We start from the raw sequence: 9,354 nt of genomic DNA, 5'->3' as shown, positions 1-9,354 counted from the left end.
AGAAAACTGAAAAAAAATGTAATTTAAATGCTAAGCATAATCTTGACTAGCTGTCTTTCCTTTCTTAACTTAAATAATATACATCTATAATCTCCAATTCACATCATACAGCTGCACCATGACTCAACCATTACTGTTTTTTCCTTTTTGTTTAAATAGAAAATGTGAAAGATTTATTCTTGGAAGAAATAACAGCAAACAACAACCAGGAAACAATTTCTAATGCTAAAAATACTAAAGCTACCCTATTAGTTGAAGAAACACGTGGGGGGAAAAAAGGGTCACATGGGTCATCTTGGTACTGCCTGAGGTTACATATGGTCAGGAATTTTATTTTCTAGATTGCTCTAGAATCTCCCACTTTGAGATTTATGCAGAAAAATTACAAAACAAAATCAGCACACTTTGATGCCCTTGAAAGACCATGGCTTAATAGGAAATACCTCAAGATCTTACCAGAATATTTCCACACCAGGTGCACAGAATTTTGCCTTTGATAGTCAACAATATTCTCTGCAGAAACCAGTTGGCATCTAAGTATTCATTATACAAATATCATTTTTTGAAATATGAGCATGGCCTCTTAATGTAGGAAGAAAAATAGCTAGCGACCTCCCTTACGTGATCAGTTATGTTCTTGTTCAGAAAGACATGAATCTTCAGTGCGGTAATGATATAAAAGCAATCCGTGTAGTCATATGGGTTTACACTATCAAAGGGCCAAACTGAAGGGGAATGCAGTTAAGACCGGCATACTGGCGGTTAAGAATGGCATACATAAGGCATTATACCCTGGCAGGGTTTAATGTAGCAGTCCTTAGTATGGTACTGTGCTTACACTGAAAGTTCTCTTTCTCTAGCGTGGCCTTGGGATGGTGCTTATTATGTCAATATTTAACATGTCAATATTGAATCCATTAAACATACTTGATATCAGTATGTAACATTTGGTAGCCTTTGATACTACTTTTCACTATACTTAGAACAGGAAACAAATAATTTTAATTCCAATCACAATATTATTTTTAGAGCTGAGAATCCATTAGCTAACACTGCATGAAGCATATATGTTTACACAAAAAAATCCTTTTCTAACTGAAAAGAAGGCATTCTAATATTATTTCAAAACACAAGTTGTTTTAGATGTCAAAACAAAGAAATGATCAGAAACATCCTATTGTAATTTTGTCTGTTACATGTTGGATTATTCCTAAAAAATTCATTTTTGTCCAAGTTTTCCGGTGAATTAAATTATAAACAGGTTAAAGCGATTAAGGATATTTCATGTAAAGATAATCCCAGATTACTTCATAACTGTACATAATTTATTAGCGAAGATTTGACTATATGTTATTAAATAGGGCTGGCAAAACAGTTAAGATTTTTCATAAGACATTTTCAGAAAACACTAAAAATCAATTTAATTCTGCTCAGTATAGACCCAGTCTGTTAAACTAAGTGCAGACAAAATTAATTTGCCAGATATATCCTGAACTGTTCTAATTATGGGATTTCGAGAATAAAGGCTACAAGAGCTTTACTGATTAAAACACTTATTTTCCACTCACAATTTTGTCAAAATAAATTCCTTTGCAGCTGAACTTGCTTATTTTGTTGTCTCAGCTCCAAGGTGTTCTTTCTAAAAGTTTCAGCAAAATCTACTGACTTCATATTCAATTTATTTTGTAGGAGAATAACCAGTAAGAGTTTCTTTTGCCCTTCCCTAAACTGACATTCAGTTTTGGAGGAGGTGATTTAGAGAAAGGAGATGCTATAAAAATGTAAATAATGTCATATTAAGGGAATTATCTGTGCTGGTGTACAGTGGTGGATTGCTTAATATTTGCAAGGGGCTTAATTTTAATGACTTATCTCAGTTATAGAAACAGTCTTGCCATAGCAGCATAGAGGTCAGACTGAGCTAATGTACTCTGCACCTTTCTGCATTGAGGGTATGACACTTATGCTGGAAACAGACATCCTCTTTGAATTGCAATCAGCTGTACCGCAACATGTCAGGGCACAGCTGCTTTGCTTAAATGACATCTGCAGATGTCACCAGGGCTGTTGTCCCACTGGGTCAGTCCCCTGCCCCTCTCAGTAATCCAGGGGCTCAAAACTGTAGGAAAAGGGCCCTGGGTACCACGCCCTGACTTGGGGGACACATCTGCATGCAGGAAAAGGGCTCAATCCTCTGCACTTGCATACCAGAGGGGATCCCGTGTTGAGGGGATTCAAGTACAGAGTTGGGGGAACTTCCATGGGGATCTCCCCTCTCCCTTGCCCCATCTGCATTTGTGCACTGCGTGTTGACCCAGGGTGTGGCACCATAATAAGCGCTCTGGGGCCTAGTGTACTTTTGTCACTTGCAGATGTGTGCAGGGGCAATAATTCCCCCAGTGAAGTGTAGAAGAGGAGAGGGGAACTGCTGTGGGAGTCATTTCCCCTGCACATTCTGCAGGTCCCCGCTTTTCCTTACACACTGTCATTGGTAAATTGCTTCATATATCCAAGCAAGCTGGAGTAGCTCTACATGACACTGCTGTCAATAGTGTAAATATATCCTTAATCTTATTAGTTCCATTATGAACTTCGGTGAAGCTGTTTAAGTGCTTAAAAAGTAAGTGTGTACTCAGTCATGTAACTAGGAGTACACAAGTGGGGCACCAGCCCTGGGCACAGCTTAGAGGGCACCACCAGAATGGTGGCCTCAGGGAAGCTTACACAATGGTGACAGCAGGAACCTGTATACAACAGCAGCAGCAGTTGTTGCCAGTGTGTGGACAGCCTGGGCTGCCAGCAGCAATAGCAGGGGTATCTGCTTCTGATAAGACTTTTTGCCACTTAGCACCCCCACCTTTACCCAGGGGGCCAACATTCCCACTTCTATCTCTGTATTTGCCTATGTGTTTTGCTAGAGGTCTTACCATCTGGCATGGTCAAGACCCACAAGACCCATCCTTTCCTTGCATCTATACCAAATATCATTTAGGCCCTGGCTGCCCAATTTCTGGATGGCATGGGGCTGCAGACCCCATGGGCCACAAACTCCAGGTCACCCACCATATGGGAGACCCTCCTTGGTGTCCCCCACACTGGATGAGCAGCCTGGCTCCCCTCTGTTGTGTGGTCAGTACAACCAACCCAGCTCCTTTCTCCTGTGCTGGCTGTACAAGCGGCAAAGCCTTTTTTTTTTGTCGTGCATGCAGCCTGAGCAGACAATCCCCTCTCTTGATGTACGGGTATCCTTGATCTCCCCTTAATGCATATCCAGTGTCCTTCTGCCAGCCACCCCCTAGAGCAGGGGCAGGAACAGAAGCTGGTTGATGGCGGGAGAGCCTGGAGAACTCAGCCACCACAGCAGCAGAAGTGATGGGGGAAGCAGCAGCTGGGCAAGAACTGGGGGGGCTGTATATAACCTTGCACACAGCCCACAGGCCACCAGTCAGACAGCCCTAATCTAGACTCTGATCCTACAAATCACTATACACTATATAACCTTTTGCACATGAGTAGTTCCTTTGAAGTCAATAGGACTATGCTCATGGACTTAAACGTATGCATAAGTATTTTGCTGGACAGGGGCCTGTATCTTTTATTCATGATTCAAAATCCTTGCTAACCTTTGCTGATATTTCTGCTGCAATTGTATAACTGCATGTTGTATAAATCAGAGGGTACATATTTAGTTGCAAATGAAGAGACATATTCGGAGCTTCATATTCAGAATGGTTTGGCACCTATATAGAGGGCCCAGATAGCAAGTTACTTATGATAGGGGAGTTGGGGATTAGGATTATTTGTACAACTGGCAGGGCTATAAAAAAATTGTGTGCATTTCTTCCCTGCCCCAGTCTTCTGTTTTTCAAAAATAACAACCAAAATCCTTTAATTCACACCCTTGTATTACACTGAGGAATGGATTAAATGGATCAAATTAAATAAATAGAAAATCCATGTCAGAAATGGAAAAACTGCAGCCAGAAAAGCAAGAAACAGCAGTATAATACATAACAGCAGTAGTGTGCCAGGACAAGTTTGCCCCTCAATATGTCCAGGTAGACTCAGAATCATAGGTTTTGTGTTAAGTAGAACGTTCTCCCATTAGAAAGCCTGAAGCTGAAAAACAAATCTTTTAAAGGATTTCTACTAGCTACACTTCCCATTCTTCAACTTATCACTAGTCAACATGCTGGTTTCAGAACATAAGGCTTTGGAGAATGGATTTTTGCCTGAGCAGCAGGTTTGCTGGCTACTTTACTGGTTGCATGCACTGAGCTCCACACTCACAGGACCACAGTGCTATCTATGCTCACAGGTTTAAAAAGCTAGCCACAGTATATCTAGCTGAGCTGTAGCCACATCTTTGCAGTGGAGCCATACTTTTGGGAATTGGTTAATGGTGGTTTTCAGACTTTTGCCCTCAAAACAAGGTAAAGCCCACATCAGGGGCTACCCCCAACTTTTGCCCTGTTGCAAAAGCATTGTGTCACCTGAGAAAAAAGTCTATGATGCAAGAACACCACCACAATCCTGCCACATTTCCGAATGTACCCTCATTCTAAATGTACCTGCAGTTAGCAGGTGACGCTGCAGGTAGCACTCCAGAGCAGGTATATGCTGGAATGTGATCTTTAATTATTACCTGACTATATGCTACAGCAGTGAGGGCCAACGTTTTCGGCAGGCATGCCAAAAATTAGCCCCATAGCTTCCCCAAGTGCCACTCCAATCCCCTTCCTCTGCCTACGTTGCTGCTCTGCTTTCTGCTACATACCCTATGCTCTCTGCCTGATTTGTTGCTTTGTGTGACAAAAATAGAACCCCTGAAAGGAACTTACCTGGGGAAGAAGACAAGCAGAGCCGCTGCGAGACCACGCCAAGCTGAGGGAGCAGCGAATGCAGAGCCACAGCCAGAGAAACCACCGTGCCAGAAGGAAAAAAAAAGCAAAAAAACAGCTGATCCAGGAGGAGCCAGGATTGGCTCCTGTGCCAGTGTGGACACGCTTTATGGCCGTGTGCCAGTGCCAATTCGCTGGCCAGCCCACAGAACCAGGAATAAAAACCACGCCAGACAGGAAGCTGGGGGGACCAGAAGTGGGCTTCCCTTGCGGGCACTCAGTGACCCAGAACAGAGCTGTGCTCCATGGAGGGAAAGTGGTGGCAGCCCCAAGATGGGGCTTTTGGAGATATTTCAAGCCCAGAAAGGCAGTATTACTTACCTGAGGCAGAGCCGTGGATTCATGACCTCTCCTGAACAACGGATTGGGCTCACCAGGAAACTGCGGAGAGAAGAAGAGACAGCTGTCTGTGCCATGGTGATGACAGACTAAGAAAACTGAAACCAACACTGAAAGTCAAGGTAACCTGGGGTCAGGAAGAAGCTAGGTCAGGCCCAGTGAGGCAAAAGCCAAGTGAGGTGAACTGACATCCGTACATTTTTATACAGTTTCAAACGGCCAAGACATGTGTACCAACACCATGACCAAACCTAGAAGACCAGGATTCAACATCATTGGTTGGTGTTAGGTGGGGTATAGGGGAGGTGGAGCCCCAAAATGGGAAGACTGACAGGAGGATCAAAGGAGGGGACCAGGAGGGATGGAACTTAGATCTTCCTCCCTCCTAAATATATTTATTCTAGCAAAGAAATGGCAGGTGAGAACTGTGACAGCTGAAATTATGTCTGTGTGATAAAAGTGCTTGCTGAAGGCTCTATGAAGATTAGACTAAGTGTTTTTCTGTATTTGTTTAGATATTAAGCTATATGTTGTTGCTAAAAGCCTAAGTAAAGTTTAAGATGTAGTGAGGCCTTGTATAAAGTAAGGCCTAGTAAATTTAGCAAAGCCTTGAAGTAGTAAGGCCCTGTGGCATAGTTACAATTACTTTATCAAAGGAATGCAAGGCTTGTAATGCTATTGGTCAGTCTAAGGACAGTTGAAGTAAAAAGAATCTGAGTGGTTGTACATTATCAGTACCATTCAGGAGCTATAAATTAGCTGAAATATCTGGAAACCATTCTGAACAAAGATACAATCTGTGAAAAGGATTAGTTAGCTGTTGGCCTGGATCAGTGGGCCTGTGGACTTTGAGGAGCCCAAGGACTGAATTCCAGGGTCCTTCCTAGTACCTCTCTGACAGCGCTGATAGGGGACACCTGACTTCACTGAACTTTGTGGAAAGAGAAACTTGCTGTACATCAGGCATCAGAGGGGACTGCCGATAAGTTGCCGACGTGAATTGCTTTTGTCTGTCATTGTTTGTTTTGTTACTACGCGTACTTGTGTTCTTGTTAAGCCAATAAATCTTTCTTACCTTTCTACCCCCGACCATACTTTCAATCCTGACCCTTCTGCAGGTGGTTGGGACAGAGAACCACTGAAGACCTTCTGAAATCTGACTCGATAATTGACCATCTTTCCTGTGGCCAATGGTGACATCTGATAAACTGGTACACACCAGATGCTCTGGTGAACAGCACAGCCAAATACACTTTGCTTTCTGCTTCTTGCCCTATCTACATGCTGTGCTTCTTGTTCCCTCCCTGATCTGCTGCGTGTAACACACAGAGACTGCCCATGCCAAAGATTGGCCACTCATGTGCTACAGTCTCTCTCAAGTAATACAAAAAAGCATTTTTTCTCCAATGCTATATAAGTGTGTGTAACAACTAAGCACAGTGTAAACTGTTCTTTCATATTCCTGGTGATTCCATGAAATTAACTTCTATGGAAATTATACAATGAAAACAATACATAGTCCACATATTACAGAGGCAGTATTAATTTAAAACTGCAGTAAAAATATACTCGGTGTAGAATTTAATAAACTGCTTCAATGTTTTTATCACTTTAAAGGCAGTTTCACTAACACATTTTAACAGTAGATAGATTCGGTTTATTCGTCAATTAATACCTTTTATTATAAAGGCACTCATTCTCCACTGGTGAGATATGAAGGCTTAAATGGCTGTTTACACTATTTTGCTCCTTTATTTGGTGTAAAGTGGCTGAGAATATCTCTCACAGATAGCAGATACAATTAAATCATTAGCATCAGCAGTTGAATATCTTCTTAAAGGAAGGGGGTGAGAATAAAAATAAAATAAAATTTAAAAAAAATCAAACATACTTGCTCTTAGCTAGTTAGAAATTCATAACCTTCAACTTAATAGTATACAAATTCTCACACAACTTCTCAACCATTAAGAATTTCTTAACAATATGTTTATAAAGAGTAAATCCAATAACTGTTATAACTGCTTTACAGTTCAGAAATGTGGACTACATATGCTAGGCACAGCAGGAGATTGAACAGCTTCCACATGAGATGTCTGCCCAAGATCCTGAAAATAAAGTGGGAAGACAAAATGCCAGACACAATGGTGCTGGAGTATGCAGGACTGACACACTTATCAATCACTATCAACAAGAAGAGGTTGTGATAGCTTGGCCATGTCAGGATAATGAGAGGAGGCCATAACCTCAAGAATATTTTGTACAGCAAGATTCAGGATGGCTCTAGAAAGCAGGGTCATCCTTTATGGCAGTACCATACCAGATGTGTGCAAAAATTATATGAAGTCATTCAACATCCAGATCAAAAGCTGGGAGGAGTGCACAGAATGCCATCAATCTGGAGAGAACATCTGGCACTGGGTAGAGCTCAACATGAAGCAGCTTTGATCCAGAGAATGGAAGCAAAGCGAGAAAAAAGGAAGCAGCACACAGTAAACTCAGACTCCAATTCAGACAACACCTGGATCTGTAAAACTTGTAACCAACTATGTTGCTCTTGAATTGGTCTTGTCAGTCACAAGCAAACTGTTCAGGCACCTGATTATACCTCTTAACACACAGCACCCTGATCCAGAGGTTGCCTACAAATCCAGTAACAAGAAAAATTAGTAACTAAATATGTTTACAAGGGCTGAATGATTAATCAGAGAAATTAAAGAGATATTGTTTGCAATTCTCAAGAGATCTTTGAACAGGCTTGACTCAACTGCCTACTGAAAGCAAAGAAAGCAGAATTCTGGAATACAGGTTGTAAGACTGCCCGATGAAACAGCAGTGTGAACAGTCACAGTCCAAATACATAATACAGAAGTACATATCATATTAAAATATGTCCATTAAAAAGTATGTTATTACTTACATTTTCAAATTCAATCCATATATAGTGGACTGTTAATCATCACAAATGAAAAAAAAAAGGTGTTACATGTCTATAAAAATTATGGAAAATTGATTTTTCTTTTTTTCTTTTTAAATGCATACAATAAGTCTGCAGTATGGTACACTTGTAACAATTGTGTAATCCTAAGACTCTATGCGCTTGCAGCAGGTCAAATAGAAGTGGTGCAAATTTGAGCCAGGGCTTTTTGCCTCAACACACATGCTTGGACATGCACTTTCTTGTGGAGCAAATTGTGCCACTTCGGGCAAAATAACCCTGTCTAGCTCCTTCTGGATCTGCAGCCAGGGGGAGCTAGAGCCCAGGGCCAGCACCTGTGCTGTCCGAGCAGTATAAAAAGCTGCCCTGGCAAGTAGCTCAGGGCTACTCGCTCTCAGGACCTTCTGGGGCCCAGCCAATTGGTACCTAGGGACACTATCCCTTGTGCCAGCTGGACTGCTGAAGCAACCATGAGAGTTCCCTGCACCTTTTACCCACTGTAGCAGTCTGGCAGTGGGGCTGCTGCCTGTCTGTGACCTGCTGCGACCTTCTGTGCACCTGCCAGACCCGGATGGGGACTGCACAGCCAGTAGAGGCATCTGTCCCTCTGGGCCAGCTGCCAGTGTCCTGTGGCTTCAGGGTTGGCCTTTGTGCGGCACTACTGCCATGTGTGCCCCCTGCCCGGCCATTTGGGCAGCTATCACCCAGAAGATGTTCTGCGCATGGTGGCCCGCTTTGAACTGTCAACCTATGTTCTCCTGGCCCCAACTGGCCAGGAGGTTAGCCACAGCCAGATGGGTCCACGGTGCCAGCTCTGAGCAGGCAGGGTCATGCCACTAGCCTCCCTACCAGAAATTCTAGTGTTCCCTATTGGAAAACTGAAAAATCCCTAATAAAAAAATCCCAAAGTCACTCTGTAAAATACCCAAAAATCCATGTTCCTCCACAATTAAAACAAAAGACCGCTATAAAGAGAGAGAGAGAAAGAGAGAGAGAGAGACAGAGAGACAGTGATCAGTTGAGCAATGTTTTATTGATATATCTAGTGTTAAAGCAATTTGGAAGACTACCAGTGTCTCTATCATCATAATAAAGTGAATTCTAAATACATGTTTCATGAATTCATGAATATATATTTTGCTGCCAGCCACACAGGCTACAGGCCCCACCAACAGGAGC

The 9,354-nt window shown here is 42.4% G+C and overlaps 1 long non-coding RNA gene across 2 annotated transcripts in view; it reads right to left on the bottom strand.

The window, feature by feature from the left end:
• Nucleotides 1–1,835: 1,835 nt before the first annotated feature.
• The window catches only part of LOC102387547, a 36,683-nt gene continuing 29,164 nt past the window's right edge, over nucleotides 1,836–9,354 (bottom strand). The window contains exons 2-4 of one of the 2 annotated variants that reach the window (XR_003096250.1): nucleotides 5,223–5,282; nucleotides 4,842–4,884; nucleotides 1,836–4,132 (exon numbers count right to left, since the gene is read on the bottom strand). This is a non-coding gene — a long non-coding RNA (uncharacterized LOC102387547). The remainder of the gene's footprint in view (nucleotides 4,133–4,841; nucleotides 4,885–5,222; nucleotides 5,283–9,354) is intronic. The other variant, XR_324959.2, reaches the window with a different exon arrangement.

Source organism: Alligator sinensis, unplaced genomic scaffold (assembly GCF_000455745.1).
Source record: "Alligator sinensis unplaced genomic scaffold, ASM45574v1 scaffold1036_1, whole genome shotgun sequence".
NCBI classification, from domain to species: domain Eukaryota; kingdom Metazoa; phylum Chordata; order Crocodylia; family Alligatoridae; genus Alligator; species Alligator sinensis.
The sequence above is the reverse complement of the archived record's forward strand: the minus strand, read 5'-3'. Positions and strand labels throughout refer to the sequence as shown.